The sequence below is a fragment of the Bombina bombina genome, chromosome 5 (genome assembly GCF_027579735.1).
Source record: "Bombina bombina isolate aBomBom1 chromosome 5, aBomBom1.pri, whole genome shotgun sequence".
In the NCBI taxonomy this organism is placed as follows: Eukaryota; Metazoa; Chordata; class Amphibia; order Anura; family Bombinatoridae; genus Bombina; species Bombina bombina.
In genome coordinates, this window is record NC_069503.1 from 498,495,985 (window position 1) to 498,518,281 (window position 22,297).

The following is a 22,297-nucleotide window of genomic DNA, read 5'->3' on the forward strand; positions in this document are numbered from 1 at the left end:
GGCTTTTTTATTTTATATGGGGGCTTAGATTAGGTGTAATTAGCTTAAAATTCTTGTAATCTTATTTTTTGTAATTTAGTGTTGGTTTTTTGTAATATAGTTTAGTGTATTTAATTGTATTTTAGTTTAGATATTTGTAGTTTATTTCATTCATTTATTGATAGGGCAGTGTTAGGTATATTTGTAACTTAGGTTAGGATTTATTTTACAGGTAATTTTGTAATTATTTGAACTAGGTAGCTATTAAATAGTTATTAACTATTTAATAGCTATTGTACCTAGTTAAAGGGACAGTCTACACCAAAAAATTTCTTATTTAAAAATATAGATAATCCCTTTATTACCCATTCCCCGTTTTTGTATAACCAACACAGTTATATTAATGTACTTTTTACCTCTGTGATTACCTTGTATCTAAGCCTTTGCAGACAGCCTCCTTATCTAAGTGCCTTTGACAGACATGCAGTGTAGTCAATCAGTGAAGACTCCTAAATAACTTCACAGGAGTGAGCACAATGTGTATCTATATGACACATGTGAACTAGCACAGTCTAACTGAAAAACTTTCAAAATGCTCTGAGCTAGGAGGCAGTTTTCAACTGTTTAGAAATCAGTTTGAGCCTAGCTTGGTTTAGCTTTTCAAAAATACCACCAAGGGAACAAAGCAAATTTGATGATAAAAGTAAATAGGAAAGTTGTTTAAAATTGCATGCCCTATCTGAATCATGCAATTTTATTTTTGACTTTACTGTCCCTTTAAAATAAATACAAAGTTACCTGTAAAATAAATATAAACCCTAAAATAGCTACAATGTAATTATTAATTATATTGTAGCTATTATAGGGTTTACTTTATAGGTAAGTATTTAGTTTTAAATAGGAATAATTTAGTTAATAATATTAATATTATTTACATTTATTTAAATAATAATTATGTTAGGGGTGTTAGGGTTAGACTTAGGTTGAGGGGTTAATATATTTAATATAGGTGGCGGCGGTGTAGGAGGATTAGATTAGGGGTTAATAAATTTAATAACAAGTAACGAAAAATAGAGGGAAGCGCCAATACAGGCTGAGGTTAAGGTGAATATATAGTATCGTTAGTTAAAAACAGTTACCTTGTTATGTAAAATATGTTATAATAAGATAAAATGAATTAAGATAAGATATAGTAGATTACGATATAAGTATCTATTTTAATACAAGACAAAAATGAAAATGTGGCAAAATACATATATTCAATATCATGGATCCATGTGACAAAACTTAAAATATATACAAAATGAATACAGAGATATAAAATAGGTACAATGCATAAAAACAAAGAATAACACTGTTAAATGGTGGTCCAAGATTGGTTTCAAATTCTAGACAGATCTGATAATGTTCATCCAGTTGGTGCTGAGTTTATGTCCAAAGTCAGTGGGGAAAACCATAAAAATGAAAGAGAGCTCTGCGATGTGGCAAAACGTCATGAAAAAATGTGTTGAAAGATGTTAAAAAATTTGTTGAAGAAACGTTGAAAAAGTTGTGGAAAAATTGAAAAAAATATAAAAAATAGTAAAAAGTGTACTCGTGATAAATGTGGACCAAAAAATGTGAAACAACGAAAGATTTTGTGTGAAAAAATGTATATAGGGATTCCACAAAAATATCCCAAAAGAAATCAAATGGTTATGATAATCATATATCCCCAATGTTCTTCTATAGTGACATTATGGAGTGCTGAAATCAATTGAAAAAAAAAAGGGTTCATAAAAAACAGCTATAAAACCTGTGAAAAAAAGAAACAAACAATACTATAAAAAACATCAACTAATATGTTCATATATAGGTAATGTGCTTACTCAAATCTGTCAACGCGTTTCGGCCTTAGTCTCCTGGCCTTTATCAAGACTAATTATTTGAGCAAGCATATCAGAATATATAGGGTCAAATAGTGAGATGATTGGGAGCCAAACAAGTGTGTTTGGGCGCCAAAGAGGTGGGCCACGCCCACTTCCGGTTCCTGGCCTTATGGGTATGGGCAAAAAAGTATATACACTGATGGATAAAAAATTGTTATACAGTGAGAGACGACAAAGTGTTATACACTGATAGGTTATGAATGGTAGATTTAGTATAGTCCTCTCAATAGAATTGTACAGTGGTAAGTTTTGCTTAGAGGATTTATTTATTTATTTTCAAAATATGAGTCCTAACGTATACAGGCAAAGATTAACTTCCGGATTTTTCTTCAACTACTTCCTGTGTTACTGCGTATAACTTCCGGTTTCGCTAACTCAATACTTTTGGTTCCTCATTGTGATTGTCATTCTAATTTCCAGGCAAGATTTAACTACCAGATCTGTTTCTAAATGTTTCCGGTGTTAAACTTCTGGTTTCGCTATCTATGTACTTCTCATTTTTAACTCTGAATCCTAACGTTTGCAGACAAAGAATAGCTTCCGGGTCTGCCCCTAACTGTTTCCGGTGTACCTTCGTGTGACTTCTAGTTTCTCTGTTACTATAAATATACTTCTAATTCATATGGTGATGTAATAGATTAGCTCTAAAAATGTCATGTTGACTCCTATATTAATAGTCACCCAAATTTATGTAGTTATTTGCATTCTTACATTTGTAAGTTTATGGACTTTCATAGTTATTCGAAAGCAGAATTCCATTTCCGGTTTCTCGATCTCACTAGTGCTCCTAGTGCTTCCGGTTGCTATTATTATGATCTCTAAATATATCCGGTTCTTATGGAGTGGAATTCTGCTTTTGGTTTTCTACGTATTGTAGACTAAAGAAATGTGATATTGCGCTGAGTATTATTATATAGGTTCACGTTTTGATTAGTTTATAGAAACTTAGTCTAATACCAGTGATGATTTTAAGAGAATAGAGGTAACTATATCCCTTCATTAGGCAATGTGTTTATAGTGTTAGATAAGCCCAATTCTTTACTAGCACTTTTGCTAGGGTCTAATCCATTTCCTATTCAATACTGTTAGTGATAAACCTGATGTACTAGGGGACGGAAATTTATTCTCCCTTCGGTGTATCGATACTTAGTTCTGAAATCATTGGGGAGTGTTATATATTCTAATAGAGTCTGGGTATATAAAATAGTAACTCTGAGAGTGATCCTTAAGTGTCTACCTGACAATTAATTTTTTAAAAGAGTATACAAAATATTTCTAGTAAAAATATATTCCATAAGTGTGTAAAAGAGTATACAAAATATTGCTATTAGAAACGTGTAAATATATAAAACATATTCCATAGATGTATAAAACATTTTTTTTTTTATCTTGTCATCTTTTCTGTGTTAAAACGGAGGTTCATTGAGAGGGGATATAAAGAGACATTTCTAGATGACAAGATCGAAGAGGTTAAGACAATCGACAGAAAAAACCTTCTTAAATACAAGATTAAAGAGAAGAAAGCACCATCTGAAGATATCATCAAAGTTCCTTTCATCACAGAATATTGCGCAAACAAACAGATTATAGAGAAAATCTACAAAAAACACTGGGCATTATTAAAGGAAGACGACATTATAGGGGAAAGATTAACCCCCACACCCCATATTTATTTATAGAAAAACCAACCATTTAAAGAACAGACTGGCTCCCAGCATTCCCAAACAAAAAAGAGGGAGTGTGGTGGATCAAAATAACAAAAGGATAAAGGGTTTCTTCCCTTTCCCTAATTGCAAGGCCTGTAAAAATGGCTGGAAAACGAATTCCTTTTCGTCCCAACACAGTAAAGAGAAATTTGTAATTAATGACCTGATAAGATGTTGTGATCAGAATGTTATATATCTTATTGAGTGTCCATGCAGATTACAATATGTGGGACAAACCTCCAGACAACTCAAAGATAGAATGAGAGAGCACATACTGTGCATAGAGAGAAATAGCACAGAAACAGCACTGTACAAACACTTTACTATGAAACATGGAGGAAATCTCAAAGATATGAGATTCTGTGGAAGTGAAAGTCAGCAAAAATTGGAGAGGAGGGAATCATGAACAGAAATTGCTCCTATATGAATCCAAATGGATATTCTCCTTGAACTGTCTGTACCCTAAAGGCCTGAACAATAAAGAGGACCTTACTATATCTTTAATTTCAACAAGTGAATCAGAAATCCCAGCCTTAGGAATCTTAGAATGTTTAGAAGGTCCTAACCTGAAACTTATGAAGGCCTCTATATCTGATACAACTTCTATATCATGAAGCCCAAAATGGAGTTTTAGATGTATCTAGAATTTTAGGAAATGGAGTATAGAACACAAAACATAGGTCCAAACATGGAGTATAGAACACAAAACATAGGTCCAAATATCCTCAAACACCCACCCTTGTGATAGGTTCATATATGAAAAACTTTTTAATCATCTTAAAAAAAAATGTAATCAGCCAAAAATTTCTTAATCATCTTATAAATCTTTTAAATATCTTGCTGTTTTTTAAGTTTAGAGAACTGATTTTAAATAATGACTGAGAAATGTTTTTTAAAATAATGATCTTAGAATGTTTTATGGAATATGTCTCTTGAAAGAAATGTCCCGCAAACTCTTTTTTAATAAGTGCAGTAGTTTTTTAATAAGTGTAGTAGTTTTTATTATGTACTTTTTATTATGATCCTAAACATTCATAGCTCTTATCACCCAATCCCTTAGGGATTGACAGTGTTTTATGAAATTTTCTCTTGTTGTTCCACAAGCTTAAAAGCTTCCAGCCTGCCCCATCCTTTCACTACCTGCCGTACCAAGAAATTTCTTGTCACGTTGGAATACTCCAACAGGTTGCAGAAAAAGGATATGGCCGCTATTTTCATGGATATCGCCCCTTTGGACGTCCCTCGTCGCTGCCACCTGGCCAGCCAACCGAGAAACAATTCCCTAGGGACTTCTTGCAAGCTAACGCCGTGCGCTGAGCAATATTCTATCCACTCACCCCAATGCTGTGCGTAAGCTCTCTAAGTGCTTGGGGCTAACGTGGCCTGCACTAATTGCCGAATGGAATCCCAATCCCCGCCACCTGCCAAATAGAAGGAGGACAGGGTAAGCCTTGTGCCTCAGCATTCGGCACCAACCTGCGGAACTGCTCCCACTGGAACCTCGACAGAGAATCCCTGGGACATGCCGCGCCTCAAAATGAATGTTATGCTGCAAGCAACGAAGCACCAGGTGACGAATATAGTGTACTACCACCGGTGACGACGCAGATAGCCTGTTAATGGCAAAGACGACGCTAGCATTATACGTCCAGAACACAATGAACCTGTCTTTTAGAACCCGTCCCCACAATTCAATCACCACCACGATTGGAAAGAGTTCCAACAGTGTCAGGTTCCTAGTCATCCCTGCCTGTGCCCATGCCTCTGGCCATGGTTCCACGCTCCACTGACCTTCGAGGTAAGCCCCGTAGCCATATGCCCCGGCTGCGTCCGTGAAGAGGTGAGCTGCCTGGCTTGATGCCCTTGGCGCCCTCCACAGCAAGGTCCCGTTAAAGTCTGTGAGGAAACTCTCCCAAACACGGAGGTCCTCCCTCATCTCCTCGGACACCTTTATGACTCGGGCCCGTAGAGGACCGGAAAACTTGGCCTCCATCCTCCTGTTAAATGCGCAACCCATAGGTATCACCTTGCATGCAAAGTTGAGGAGGCCTAGTAACGATTGTAGCTCCTTTATGTGCATGGATGGTGCCGCCATCGCCTTCCGTACTGCCGTAAGCATGGCTCACACCTTGTCCACAGGGAGACGACAGAGCCTTTCAGCAGTGTCGATCTCAATCCCCAAAAAAGTGAGCCTCGTGCAAGGCCCTTGGGTCTTGTCTTCCGCCAGCAGAACTCCGAATTCCACCATCAATCAGCGCATCACTATCATAAGTTGGGCAAATTCCTGCATGTCAGCAATGCCAACCAGCAGGAAGTTGTCAAGATAGTGCGCAACCGCCCCCACGTGAGCTGCCATCGCAATTGCCCAGTGGAGGAACGTACTGAATGCCTCAAAGTATGCACACGACACTGAACAGCCCATGGGCAAACATTTGTCGACGTAGTAATAACCTTCGAACTTGCAACCCATTAACCTGAAGGAAGTGGGATGTATTGGCAGCAAGCGGAAGGCGGACTCAATGTCCAATTTGGCCATCAGAGCGGCCGGTCCTGCCGCTCTGACGAGCTCCAGGGCTTGGTCGAACGACTGGTAAGACACCGAGCTGATCGCCGGGTCAATAGCATTGTTCACAGAACCGCCCCTTGGGTATGATAGGTGCTGGATGAGGTGAAATTTTCCAGGGTCCTTTTTGGGAACCACCCCCAGCGGTGATATGACCAATCCCTATATTGGCGGCGCCTCAAATGGTCCAGCAAACCTTCCTAGAGAGAGCTCCTTATCGAGCTTCTTACAGACCTCATTCAGCATCTCATACGCAGACTTCAGGTTCCTATGAGACGCCGAGCCCACCACTGTGCCCTGTGTAGGGATTCGGAAACCCTCCGATATCCCCTCTATCAGCAGGGCTGCGGCCTCCCTGTCAGGGTAGGCCGCCAGACAATGCTTAATTGCGTCCAGCCTCAGGGTGGGTTGGCACCCTTTGATCCAGCCCCTACATTTGCTCCACGGCCGCCGCCCCCTTCGCGCCTTTTTGGGCAATCGCAACCTGAGTGGGGGCCGCCACAATACATGCATGCGTGGCAAAAGGAGCAAGATGCTCCTTTGTCGCATTGCTTTTCGTTGAAATGCCAGCATTCCCTGCCGCAGCGTTTGACAACGTTCTAGCTTCTTTGCGTCCCCAGGCGGCTGGCCACGCCGCCGACCTTATTGGGAGTGAGCAAGGACCACAAATCCAGATCCTTTACCCCAAAGTTAAGGACCGGATTGCCCACCATTTTGTGGCGGAACTCGCTATCGTATGTCCGCCATACTCCTTCGCCAAATCTATTGTAGATTTGCTCAATGATCTCCGTGTATTTTATGACATCCCCTGCCGCCTCCGGCCTCTGCTCAATGTAGCATGACGAGAACACGCGGAAGCAGCGCCTCCACTCGTCAAATGTGTCTGGTCGCTGAAATTTTTTTTTTTTTGGGGCCCGTCCCATCCTCGCTCCGCTCCTTGTCCCTCTGGGCCTCCAAAGGCAGTTCAAATATATTCACATATTTGTGATCTTTAATCTTTTTAACTGTTTTGGTGAGCATGAAGGCAGTGGATTTTACAGGGTTAAGAATCCCCCTGTAAGGCCACCTGCCTGGCGCTAACCACGCTCCCTTGTTGTGCCCCCACGCCCGATACCACTGCGGGGGAAATGGCTCCAGCTATGCTTGTGCCCTGGCCTGCCGCCGCCTGTGACTGCTCAAATATGTCTACGCTCCTACTCTGAGCTCTCTCCACTACTAGCAGCTTAAGCATCCTGAATATGCGCTTGTGCCCCTTACTGTTCAGACTCAGCTTCCTACCACTATCTGAATCTGATTCTGAGCTAGAGACCGCGCTTAGTGTGTGTGGCAACAAAGAAAATTGGTTCTCACCGGTCCCAGAAGTCGCTGCCACTGGTCCTGAGGGTCCTTCTCCAGCTTGCCGATTCGCCGCTTGTTCCACCGTACTGGCCATCCCAGCTGATGAAGTAGCTGGTCCCGAGCCCTGGAAGGGGGAGAGAAAGGAGAGGGGAGTACCTAGGCTGACCAGTGCAGCATCCCCACTGTGTCCAGCGACAGGGGTAGATACCCACTGTGGCACTGCACTAACCACACTACTAACGTCCCCTAAACCACCAGTAATCTCCCCCATAGGTGCATTCACACTACTCATGTTCATACTATGCTCTGCCTGCTCACTCTGTATCGCCACGTCACTCACATTTGCAATCTGTGCCCTTGGAGCAATTATGCCCCCTTGAGTCTGATGCACATTATGATAGCCTGTGCCAAATTGCCCCCTAAGGGTCCCTCGCATGTTAATACCCCTTGCGCTGACTGACCTATCCCCTCTGAAGCCCCCTCTAACCATGGTAGGACCTCTGCTCATCCATGCCACTCTTGTGCCTCTCAAGCTTTTTGCAGAGCGTTGCGCAGCGGAGCCAGCCAGCCCAGGCACTCCCCACTCACCTCCGGTCAGCACTCTGCCCGGTCTCTTCCTCTGCCTCCCATGCTCCGCAACCGAACCGGAGCCTCCTGGCCTGTGCGCGTCACTCCCGGAAGTGACGTCACACGCTACAGACGGCAGAGGCGCCGGACCGGAAGTGGGCGTTGCGCGCGGTAGGCCGCGCTTGGAGCCAGGCCCTAAAGTAATTGAAGCCGACTGAGCCACCACTGAATGTGGTGCCGGACCACTCGCGGAGCTAGGCCCGGGCGCCGCAGGGCCCCCCTGAGCCACCAATTGATTGCCGGACCCCTGTGTAACCGGCCCTGGGGCCAGATTACTAAGAGCCTCACCCCCCCCGGCGGCAAGGCCACCGCCGGGAGTACCGCAGCCGTTAAGGCCTTGAACAGGCCTACTACAGCCGCTGCGGCCTCCGGTGTCATACCGGAGGCAGTCAGAGCCCCCACACCGGCCTCCAAGGCCTGCATCAGACTGGGTGCCAATACTCCCCCTGCTGTGTCCTCTGCTGCAGGAGCCCTCCCAGCAGCTGCCCCGGAGGGCCCAGCAATAGCTGGGGGAGCAGTCAGTGGGGTGGCAGGGGGTATTTCACTGGGTAGCAAGCCACTAACTATAGCCGTAGAAGTAGTGGGCCTAGGGCCCAGGACTGAGGATACAGGCCTGCTTTTGCGTGGTGTTGGTGGGATCACATCCTCAAGCTCTTCCTCCTGTCTTCCAGGTGCTGTGCTGCGTGTGGTCACCCCTGCAGCCTCCCTAAATCGCTGTGGCAATGCCGAAGTCCTCTTGGATCTGGACATTACTGCAAAGTTGATCACAGGAAACTTTCACCTTGAAAATCCCAGGCAGAAGAGACAGGAATATTCCAGAATCCTCCTTATAACCTGGTAAGTTTGGAACCTCCCCTATCCTTGCAACATTATTGCTACTTACACTACACTGGGATTTTCACTACCCTGTCATGCTCAGGCCCTTAACTCCATTACAGGAGACTTCACTACCTTTCATTCCTCTTTCATTTAAACACTTTAGTATAACTAAGTGAAGAACTCCACAACTTGGGTGATGGTGATGGTTTAGTGCTTAGCACTTAAGCATTAGCTCAAACTTATAGGAGTCTGTTATGTGAGGGATTTAGCGCACCCTTCCTTTCCAACATCCAGATGTTAGCACACCCATAAACTGGAGTGATACCATATAGCTTTTCACTTGTAATATGAGATAAAAAAATAGAAGCACTATTGATTTAACTCGAGCAATATTAATGCACAACAGCGCTTATATTTTTGCACTCCATCTAGCCCCTTGTAATTACAAGACAGTTTTGTTGTCTTGACATAGAATAACATATCAGCCAAGTATTTATATTTTAATAACAAATTAACATCTTGTTTACTGCAAATATTTTTTCAATAGCCAAAATCCACCCACCAGTTGACTTATTTGGAGGAGCCAATCCAGGTTGAGTTAACAGAGAAGTTGGCTAGCCACCATCATTGTGTTAGAGCATTGTTTTACAGTTGTTATCTGTTAAAGTCAGTTAGGAAAAGATATGTAGCATAGTTAGTCATGAGAAGTAATCAGTATGTGTTTCTTCTTCTGAGAATTAGAAAATCTACAATTTTTAAAGCTTAATTAAAAATTAAGAGATGTTTACTGCCTAAAAATCCTAATGAAGCATATCGGGATCAAAAAAATACACTTATAATGTCAATAAATGCATAAATACAAATTCAGAATATCAATACCTTATACATTCAAAACTAAAAATATCAACTATTTACCTTATCCATAATATTAACAAAAAAGTACATCAAGCACCAAGCAGACTAATTATGTCCAGTATGAAAATATTTACAGACAAAGAATGACATTATGTATACCAGAGACTCAGGGAAGATGTAATATGTTTACAGTGAGTTAGAGATCAAATGGGGTATTTTAATGCTTGGATGACATATATATCTTGGAACTAACCTACAGCAGTTACTGTAGATGTCAAGTCCCTTTAAATAAATAGTAGACAAAATTTGGATTATGAGGTGGTTAGATGTTTTATTATGAGTAATGTACATCAGATTAAAATGCATTAAAACTTCATGATGTGTTTATAATGACATAAAACTTTATTATCAAAGACTTATTCTATATTCCGATACAAGGATCAGTATTATGGATGGTATGTGTTCCCACATATGCACATATATTTTTAAGCTGGTGAAAGAAAATATTTATTGATTCAGTTAAACAATACCTACAGTATATAACGATTTAGAATATATTGATAATGCCCTGTCTCTCATGAAAGGGTCACAACAAAGTTGAAAGGAATGGAATAGTCAAAATTAAAATGTGCATGGGTGCATTTCAATTTTAAATAGAATAATTTTTTGCATTATACCTCTATTATCAAAAATGCTTCTAGTGAAATGTATCACTGTTCAGCAACACACACACATATCCTTTGGGGGCCACACCTTTTCAGAGAATCAGCGGTGGTTTGTATGACACAAATTAAGTCTTCATCGACACCTTACGCACCACTGTCAGCTTATATATTCCAAAACAATAGTTGTTGCTCGCTGTTTAAATCTTTGCATCTAACGCAATTAATCTCCTCCCCAACTCGCATAAACGTCAAAAGCCAAAATCACACCCTGCTCGACTGAATTCTCTCCACTTCTCCCGACAGAATCCAGGAGGCAGGTGTTCTCCCTAACAATTTCATTGACCACTGCTTAGTGTACTGCGTGCGCAAAATTAAGGCAACTAAATCCTCTCCCAAGGTTAAAATCACCAGATCCTTCAAAAAATGTAATCTTCAATCTTTTCTAATTGACACCCAGAACCTCCCCTGGCACAGATTAAATTTTATCCCTGATCTAGACTCTGCAGTTGAATTCTTTAAGTCTGAACTTATTGAATGTATTGGTAGAGGTATTTGTAGCAGAAATAGTAAGGTTCTTATGCCACTTTATAGATCATTAGTTAGGCCTCATCTTGAGTATTGTGTGCAGTTCTGGAGGCCATATCTTCAGAAGGATATTAACAAACTTGAATCTGTGCAAAGGAGGGCTACCAAAATGGAACATGGTCTAAAAAATAAAACTTATCAGGATAGGCTCAATTACCTAAATATGTATAGCTTAGAGGAGAGAAGGGAAAGAGGTGATATGATAGCAACTTTCAAGTACATTAAAGGGTTTAGTAAAACTGAGGCTGTGGGTATTTTACATAAAATGGAAAATTCAAGAACAAGGGGTCATGAGCTCAAGCTAAAGGGTAGTAGATTCAGGAGTAATTTGAGGAAGAACTTCTTTACAGAAAGAGTGATTGATTTATGGAATAAACTTCCTCAAGAGGTAGTAGCAACAAACACTGTGGGGGACTTTAAAAATGCATGGGACAAGCATAAGGCTATCCTACAAACTAGATAAGTTTATACTGTTAGGTAAGGTCGGGCAGACTTGCTGGGCCTATGGCTCTTATCTGCCGTCAATATCTATGTTTCTATGAACTCCTACAAGTTTGGAATTTTCATGTCCTGCTGCGTAAGGTGAGAGTAAAAGGAGCACACTTGAATTGGATCACAGCTGACCTCATTCAAATGTACCAGTTTCGGGATTCATTGTGGTCAAAGTTCAAGCATACAGGCTCTATGAACGATCACTGTGTATATAGACAATGGCGAAATATATGCACTAAACAAACAAAATTGGCCAAGGCCCAATATTTCTGTGAAAATCTGAATAACATATCAAACCATAGAAAGTTTTGGAAACTCATAATTAACTTACAAAATCCTCCAATCCACTTCCAACCCCCCACTGTCAATGTGGACAACCATACCCTGCAACTCCCCTTAGAAGTAGCAAATGCCTTTAATAGTTATTTTGTCAGATGCTCCACCACCCTGATTGAAAAACTAATAAATTACATGCATCCTGAAACTACAAATGATTGTGGATCAGGCCCCACTAAATCAGCAAATACCCAATAAAGAGTTCAATTTTAGACCTGTACCCATCAATGTCATTAAGAAACACCTTAATAATCTAAAAATTAAAAACCAGTTTGGACCTGATCAATTCCCAGCAATGCTGTTGAAGCTCAGTGCACCGGCAATTGCTAAACCAGTCACAACCCTAATTAACGAATCCTTGGTGTCTGGATACATACCCAAACTTTGGAAAACTGCAAGAGTAGTGCCTATCCATAAAAGTGGGGAGTTAACCTTGGTTTCTAATTATCGCCCTAAATCTTTGCTCCCAGTATTGTCAAAAATCTTAGAAAAATGCATTCATACGCAATTATGTGAGTATTACCAACAATCTAACTATCTGACCCCTGATGAATCAGGTTTGCGCCTGAATCACTCCACTACAACTGCCCTCCTAAAAGTTTGCAACAACATCCATACTGGCATGGAAAAAGGAGACCTAACTGGAGCTATTTTCCTTGATTTTGCAAAGGCCTTTGACACAGTAGACCACGACATACTACTGCTCAAACTAAAAACTCTGGTATTGCTGATCATACATTAACTTGGTTTCGATCATATGTATCGGATCGATCACAATATGTCTCAATTTCTGACAGCGACTCCCTCCCTCTCCCAGTCACGTGTGGTGTACCCCAAGGTTCCATTCTCGGCCCCCTACTATTCACATTATTTATAAATGTTCTGCCTAATGTCTGCAAACCCTCAACTGTACACATGTACACAGATGACACAGTAATCTATGCAAACAATTCCGATCTGCCGCAGCTTGAAGCAGTGTTCCAAGACCAGTTCACAGAGGTAGAAAAGTGGATCTCAAAAAACAAACTCTTCCTAAACACTGACAAAACTGTCACAATGATCTTTGGAACGGGACCTAAATTACACAAATTACAAAATTCCCATCTTTGCATCAAAACAAAATCCAATTGCATGCTGACCGCAGTCCACTCTTTTAAATACTTAGGTATGTTGTTAGACCCCAATCTATATTTTGGCCTCCACATAGAAAAACTTGCATCTAAACTTTATCCAAAACTAGGTACCCTGTACAGAAACAAATCCTGCCTCAGCCCTACTGTAAAGGAAAAGATTGTACAGCAAATGCTGATGCCTATCTTGGATTACGGGGACGTAGTATATGCACTTGCACCGCAAACTCACCTTAATAAACTAAATACATTGTATAACTCGTTCTGCCGCTTTGTGCTACAATGTAACTACAGGACCCACCATTGTGACATGCTAAAATAACTAAACTGGCTGTCGCTGTAATCCAGACGCACCTTCCATCTTTCCTGCCTTGTGTTTAAGAGCCTTTCTGGGAAGCTCCCACCCTACCTGAGCAGAATGCTCTCCCCTGCTATTCCCACCTCCTATAACCTCCGATCCAATAACAGCACATTATTTAGCTTGCCTCAATACAAAAAGAAAGCAGCTCGATCCTCCTTTTCCAACAGAGCACCACAATTATGGAATGACCTCCCTCACACTTTAAAAACTTCCCCAAGCCTAATTTCCTTTAAGAGATCCCTCTCTACATATCTCAAAACAGAATGTGCCTGTCATGGTTGATTAAGTATTTCCTACCATTTCTATGTTAAATGTTTGCATATATTGTGTATTATTATTATTGTTTTTGTATTTTATTGTACCCTATTGTATCACTGCAATGTTTTGTGGTCCCAGGACATACTTGAAAACAAGAGAAATCTCAATGTATCCTTCCTGGTAAAATATTTTATAAATAAAATAAATAAATATATATATATATATATATATATATATATATATATATATATATATATATATATTATTTCAGCAAACCTTTTTTTTACAGAGTTTTCTTTGACCAATATACCCATACCCTGTAGGCATATTCTTGTGTTGTAGCTAATCTACTGTTTTTAGTATTGATACTAAGCACTGCAATGATCAAATAAATGACACATAATTTACACCATATTTTAAAATAGTTATTTGTAGGCCAGTCTAAGATTAGGTTAATGGTATGTGCAGATATTTTAAATTCACAGCCAACGAAAATATTTAAACAATGCTAAGTTTCAGAACATTTGTAAGTATTTTCTTTACTAATGTTGAAAGTTTCCTTTAAACCTCTAAATGAGAAGCATATGCAATACTGAAACATTTGGGTAAATACTGTAATTAATCCTTTAGAAAAGCTTATAATGATTTTTCTCTGCAGATTTCTCCAGTCTATGGTCCAGGAAAGATATCCCAATTTTGCTACCATCTTAGTAAATTATAAAAAGTAGCAACCTTACTGCTAAAGCCCTGTAAACAGCAATCATAAGTGAACTTCACATATATGCTTCCAATATCAAGATAATATTGAAAAAATGCAAAGAAATATGAGTAAATGCTAGTTTTTTTTCTAAAAATGTGAAACCAGTTTTACTATTTCAATGTTTAAATTAATCATCAATTATGTATAATGTATTCTGACTTAGAACACTATGCTAAATATATAAGGGGGGTATTAGAGATTCTGGCTTTGTACGAATGCGAATTTGTACACATTTTGCTGATTTGTTGACTTATTTAAAAAAAGGCGATGCAGCATACCATAAAATGTGGATGGCCAATTGGTAGCTGAGGGCTGCAGGCAACCTTTGACACTCCTTTTTTAATGTATTAAGTGCATGCTGTGGCTTTAACTGTTAGAAGATTTCAAACACTAACTAGTTTAAATAGACTGTCGAGCCTATATTGGAATCCACGCCGCTGGATGGTACAGGATTGATCTAATATTATAAAGACGCTTAACCCATTGGTGGCTTTTATTGTGGTGCTTTTTGGGATATGTCCCTAATAAATAATATATTTTTTACATATTTTTTAATACTGTTTCTAACATTATTGTTTTTTACTGTGATCATTTTTTTCTGTTCTATGCTATACATACTCTTATAAAGAGATTTTATCTGGGAATATGTATTCCTGATATATACATGCCTAGTTAATTAAATAAATAAATATATATATTTTTTGTTATTTGGTTAAAATTATTTTGTTTTTTAGTCACCCCTATAAAGTAATATTGTAGTGATATTTACCAACCACTTTCACTGTATGTGTATAGAGATACACATTGTTCCATTGATTTATATATCGTATAATATTGTTTCACATTTATTCAGATCTCAGAGAGATGTACTTCTACAGCTAAATTAGCGTTTTTTACTTAGTCCATCTATTAAATAGAATTATCTGTTTTTTTAGCCACTCCTAATAATATTTGAGTGATATTCACCAACCTGTTTTCACTGTATGTTTATAGAGACACACACTGTTATATCAATTTAGATATCGTGCTATATTGTCTCACATTTAATCAGATCTCAGAAATATGTACTTTCACATCTAAATTAGTGTTTTTAACTTAGTTTCAATTTCATCTGATTTGATTTGACTTTCTTCTTGTCTCACTATTTGCCAAGTGGCGAATTATAGTGCACATTATTTAATTTGTTAGATTCACTGGTTTATATATATAATTTGATATATTATTTATTAGGAGTATTTTTAGTATAATACATCCTTTGCTATACACTCGATATCGCATATCACCTTTTTCACATATTTTTACATATTTTTTTTATATATACATTCTGCTTGTAGCGCCTTCCTATATTTTCTTATATTTATATCATTGGTTATTCTTGTGGAAAGGGTTTCCCAGGATAGGCTGTGAGTGTAGTTAGCGCAAAAACTATGTTTTTTTTTTTCTGCAGGCAACCTTTGACACAAATCAGCTGTTAAATAATCATAGATCATGGGTGGGAATTAAGTATCTTAAGACCACTCATGTATGTATATGAGCGACTCTATACACCACACGTACTATGTATTACTTGGCCGATATTCGAAGTACAGCTGACGTACAAGGTGAAGCAGGATCAGTGTATTAGGTTCAGATGACGGCAAAGTAAACTTGAACTGAGTTGATTAAGAATGCCAAAGAAAGATTAGTAGATCATGGGTGGGAATTATGCATGTTAAAGCCACTCCGTATATTGAAAGTGGTTCTATGCACCTCACCTACTACTATATTCACAAGATATGAGCAAATTCTACGCATTTCAGCCTGTCAGGCCTTTATCAAGTTAAATTATCTATGATTACTTAACAGCTGATTTCATCCTCTACTCACATTATCGCTGTTACTAACAGATGTCCGCAGTGTTCTACCTTTGAACTTTGACCCTCCAACCGGAACCGGCATTGAGACTCAGGAGTCTAGCTGCCACTATCTTCAAACGGAACACATCTCCACTACAGGGATTTTGGATGCACATTAAGCTAAGTTATCAGCGCTTAATACTGACTGTATTTGGACGGTATCTTTACATATAAAATTGCTACACCACTATCTGGACAGTAAAAATTTGGTGTAACATTGTTGCCTTATTGTTCCATTTTTAGATCCTGTTTCCTAATCATTGTATTAGCGTTAGACCACCTTGTTTTTAACATTTATTATCAATGTATCAACTGTAATCAATTTTGTATTTTTGATGCCGGCATCCACCTTTTATTACTTATTGTTTTAATATATTTTATCTCCATACACACTATATTTTGCATTATTGTTCATATTTATATACCTTATCTCATACGCTTTTTTAGCGCATTCCCTTATCCCCTTGTTCTCTATTTACCTTGGTTTGTTGTTAGGAGGTGCACTTACCCTTTGGGAATTGCTTTTTGAGCTGAGTGTCGTATCTATAACAAAATCCCTTTACTCCTTTTTATAGGCCTTTAGAAAAAGCAAAATGTACAAGGTGTACCATTGTTTTTGTGGCCCTAAAAAAGTAATGAAAAATGTTTGCTTTGGGGTGACCACAACACACAACAGCCCTCAGCAGACAGAAAGTACCCTGTAACCTTTATCTAAATTTATTATATAATTATGTAATTGGATATTATTTAAATTATAACTATAAACTTTTATGCGACCATTAAGGCTTCTAAAGTTGGCCCTCACTAATATATACATTAAAGTTCAAACATTTGGGGTCACTTAGAAATGTCCTTGTTTTCCAAAGAAAAGCAATTCAATTTTTTTGTTCATTAAAATAACATCAAATTGATCAGAAATACAGTGAAGAGATTGTTAATGTAGTAAATTACTATTGTAGCTTGGAACGGATGATTTTTAATGGAATATCTACATGTCCTGTGTTCCAATGGCATGCTGTGTTTGCTAATCCAAGTTTATCACTTAAAAAAGCTAATTGATCATTAGAAACCCCTTTTGCAATTATGTTAACACAGCTGAAAACTGTTGTGCTGATTAAAGAAGCAATAAAACTGCCCTTCATTAGGCTAGTTTAGTATCTGGAGCATCAGCACTTGTGGGTTTGATTACAGGTTTAAAGTTTAACTTTCTTCAGAAACTCGTCAGTCTATTCTTGTTCTGAGAAATAAAGGCTATTTCATGCTATTTCATGCGAGGCTCCGGTGCCTGAGCAAGAGTACAAATACTTTAGAGTGTCTAGTTTGAGAAACAGACGCCTCACAGGTCCTCAACTGACAGCTTTATTAAATATTACCCACAAAACAATAGTCTCAGTATCAACAGTGAAGGGGCAACTCGGGGATGCTGGCCTTCTAGGCAGAATTGCAAAGAAAAATCCATATCTCAGACTTGCTAATAAAAAGAAAAGATCAAGATGGGCAAAAGAACACAGTGGCTGAACAGAGGAAGATTGGAAAAAAGTGTTATGGACAAACACATCTAAGTTTGAGATGTTTGGATCACAAAGAAGAACATTCATGAGATGAAAAGATGCTGGAGGAATGCTTGACAACATCTGCTGAGCATGGTGAAGGCAATGCGATTGCCTAGGGGTTATTTGGCGGTGGTAAAATTGGAGATTTATACAAGGTACAAAGGATCTTGAAAAAGGAAGGCTATTACTCCATTTTGAAATGCCATGCCATAACCTGTGGATGGTGCTTGATTGGAGCCAATTTCCTCCTACAACAGGACAATAATCCAAAGCACAGCTCAAAACTATGTAATAACTATTTAAGGAAGAAGCAGTTAGCTAGTGATCTGTCTTAAATGGAGTGGTCAATGCAGTCACCAGATCTCAACCCTAGTGAGCTGTTGTGGGAGCAGCTTGACCATATGGTATGTACAAAGTGCCCATAAAGCCAATCAAACTTGTGGGAGGTGCTTCAGGAAGCATGGGGTGAAATCTCTTCAGATTACCTCACCAAATTGACTACTAGAATTCCAAAGGTCTGCAAGGCTGTAATTGCTGCACATGGAGGATTATTTGACACGTAAAGTTTATTATTTCTAACCTTGTCAATGACTTTATTTCCTATTGAAACTCATTTCATGTATGTTTTCCTGGAAAATAAGGAAATGTCTCAGTGACCCCAAACTTTTTTACGCCATTGTGTTTGTATTATTATTATTATTATCAGTTATTTGTAGAGCAGGTTCTGCAACCCTAAGTATATATATATGTACATCATTTATTTAAAAATCAAGTTTTACACTCTACTCGTGAAGTTAAATCAGCAGCGCTCATATTGAAAGTACAAAGGCACACTAACATCTGGAGGCTGGATAGGGTAGTCCCTTACTCCTTAGACTTCAAAGGGGCATGCTACAAAACCCTGTTCTGGCTTTTGCTTGCACACTAAACCAAAGGTAAATTGTGCTAAAACTAATGGTGCATCAAGAAATACCTGCATTAGCATTGTTTTGTATTTGTTACCTGAAGAAGAGGGCGGAGCCCTGAAATGCATCATGTGGATACAGCCCTGGCCATGCATGCAGTGTAGACTGTTTTTATAAACACTCTTATAATTGTTTTTTTAATATTGTGTTTATTTGTTTTGATTTGTGATCACTTTTTACACATACATTGTACCCACATTATTATATTTTTGCTTATATTTTGGTTTATATTTTGATCAAATAAATTGAGGAATCATTTTATACAAATAGACTGCTAATCTTTCTCTCTATGCCTGCAATGTCTTTTTGTATCTGTTTTCCCAACTAGTTTTGCTTTGTGAAGCCTGATTTTGAATCTCCAGTGACAATCACGATTTGTTTTGTATACCCCTGTATCTTTCTAAGGACTTTATTACTGTGATAGAATGGGATCATTGAAAATACTGTGCATTGAGAAAAATGTATCTCTCTATAAGCATCATTATCTTTATCTATCTATGCCACGAGTACCACTGACATGCAAGTGCATAGCACTAATAAGCATACTTATAAAATATTTCTTATTGCTCTCACTAAGCACAAGCCTCTGAACTCACAGTAACCTCAAGATAATCACTTATATTTCATAACCCAACACCTCAAACTAAAGCATTACTAAAAAATAAAATGACTCCATACAAAAAGAATGTTATATATGAAACCATACATGAATTATACTAGCAGGCATTTAAGAAAGCAACAAAAAACTAAGCAGAGGTGTTATTTTTACTATAGACTGATCTGCAAAATAATCAATTCATAAATATTTAACTATATATACATAAACTGTATGAGTAACACTAGATTTTAAATTATCACAATCTCACATTGATTCTGCTGGTAAAACAACTCAGCTCAGAAAAAGTTTTTCACAGATATCTCAAGAAAAACATATTTCCTTGATATTGGCATCAAAAATAACAAATGCAATGACCATTTCATAGATTTGGATATTACATTAGCTGTGTCTTAATACCTTTGCACAGTGTGTTATGTTAATATTAAGGCACATGTGTAAAATTAAACTCTTGTGTTCCAAAATAATAGTGATATATGTTAATGACTAATAAAGCCATTTAAATATGGGCATTATGGCTATTATGGGCATATATATTGAATGTGTTATTTGTATTACTAATACTTTGAAAATGACTAAAATACTTTTTTTTTTTTTTATAATTGATCGAGCAGAAAGCACATGCACAACATAACAGAATTATCCCAAATCATCTTAGAATACTGGAAAATATGTCAAAAAGGTCAGTTTTGCAGTTAATCTACACTCTTTGTGTGCTTTAATTTGAAGTGTCCATTTTGTTGAAGAAATATAGTGCAAAACCCATGGTTGAGGGGATTGTGATTGCCAATGCTGTCCATGTGTTGTTTGAGTGAGCCAATCCACATTTCTCCCAATATGAAAATGGTGTTATCACTTGGACTGTAAAACCTCAGAACACCTCAACTCAAAAACACAGATCAGGTGCTAAAAAATCAGCTTAAAAACAGGTTGAAATAGAATACAATATCCATAAAAACATTTAAATAAGGCACTTTCATATCTATGACAGCATTTTTGGAGTGTAAAATTCCATTAATGTGCAGTGACAAGCTTCTTTTTCCTTTCTATTTCTAAACTCTCTTTTCTGTGAACTGGAAGGGTAAATATAGAGGATTTAGAGTAGTCTCAACAACTTTATGTAGTTTCTGCCTAAACCAATGTGGCATCCTTAAACAGTTCCAGTAAAGATTTGTGTGTTCACTTCAAATAAGAAGTCAAATTATGTATTTATGTTAGCTATAAATCTTATATTTGCATATCATTAGGGAACTTTCAGGACTAACCCTGCAATTCAAATATTCCCATCTCCCTATATTAAAAAGCATCGACACAGACAGCTTTTTTCTCTCCTGCAAACTGGAAGAGCATTGAAGGCTCTCTATATGTCAGTTTTCAGTGTGTGGTGACCCCATCAACTCAGCATTGTATGCTTAAAAAGACTACCCAACCTCATCCTTACCTTAAGACCACCAAAAAATGTTATATATAAAAAAGTACTATAAAAATATATATTTTTAAAAAGTTACTCTAAAAAAAACAAACCAAAAAAACACTTAAAAAAGCCACATAAAAACTCCACATTCTACCTACTGTCTAAAGTCATTAACCCGATGTCCAAGTTTTTCATCCTAGTAGTGTGGCATCACTCTATGGTTCTTCTCTTCTCTTTATTTTACAGCTTATATGAGCTGTTTCAGCCATTTGTTTTATTTCTGTTGGATGATTATTTTAAATAATCTAATAGGATTAATCATTGATTCTATTGGTTCATTTGAAAATTCAAATCAGCCAGTAGGAATAGCTTGCTTCCTATTGGTTGGATGTGATATATTCCAATAGGAGCTTGTAAGGGTTTGTTATTAATAATAGGTGGTTTAGTGGTGGGGTTATTGAGAACTGAGTTTTTGGTGGTTTAGGGATTATTAGCTTGAACCGCCAAAAGAATGCTAGCTCAATCCTATTGGCTATTTGGATCAGCCAATAGGATTGAAGCTCAAACCTATTGGCTGATTGCATCAGCCAATAGGATTTTTTACCCTTTAATTCCGATTGGCTGATAGAATTCTAGGATGGCTCATCTATACATATATTTTTATACGATAAAACATATTTTTTATGATAGCACTTGTTTGTGTATAATGTTACTCAGTGGTCACTATGGTTACCAATTTGGCGGTTTTTTTGTCTAATTGAGGGGAGGGGTTTGGGTCTACACAGTGTATAAAGTCACTATTGTTTGTTAAACACATTGACTGAGGAAGGGGATTTTTGTCCTCGAAACGTCACTATTTTGCAGTAAATTATTTCACTAAAAAAGACCAGCGAGTGCAAGTTTGTTTCTTTTTTCTATATAGATAGATAGTTAGATAGATATATCTCTAGTCTATAATTTTAGAATAATCACATCCTAATAAGGATCTTACTAACAATAGAGTCACGTCTTGGGCTAATTGAACATATTTTTCACTATTGACTATTGAATATTCCAATGGTTATGTCTTACCTACCTAGGTCATATTAGCTTTATTATAACTACACTGTTTTCACTAAAAAGATAACACTATCTTATTCACTCCAAACACATGGAAAAATGTATTTCACACTCTAATGTATACTCCCCCACCATGCCGGCTATAACTATGGAAAAAAAAAATTGCCCTTCTGAGACTGGCATTGAGATATTAACTGAATCCCTAAGTGCTAGAAAAGAATTGCAACCATTAGTTACACAATTATCTGATCTCTTTCTCCCCCAATTTGATCAAGTTAAAAGTCAAATAGCTGTTTTAACCACTGAATTGTGACAGTTTGCGAATAGACTTGGTGAAGTTGAGGATAGAGTCTCTGAAACAGAAGATAGACTTAATATACAAGAGCAGATTAT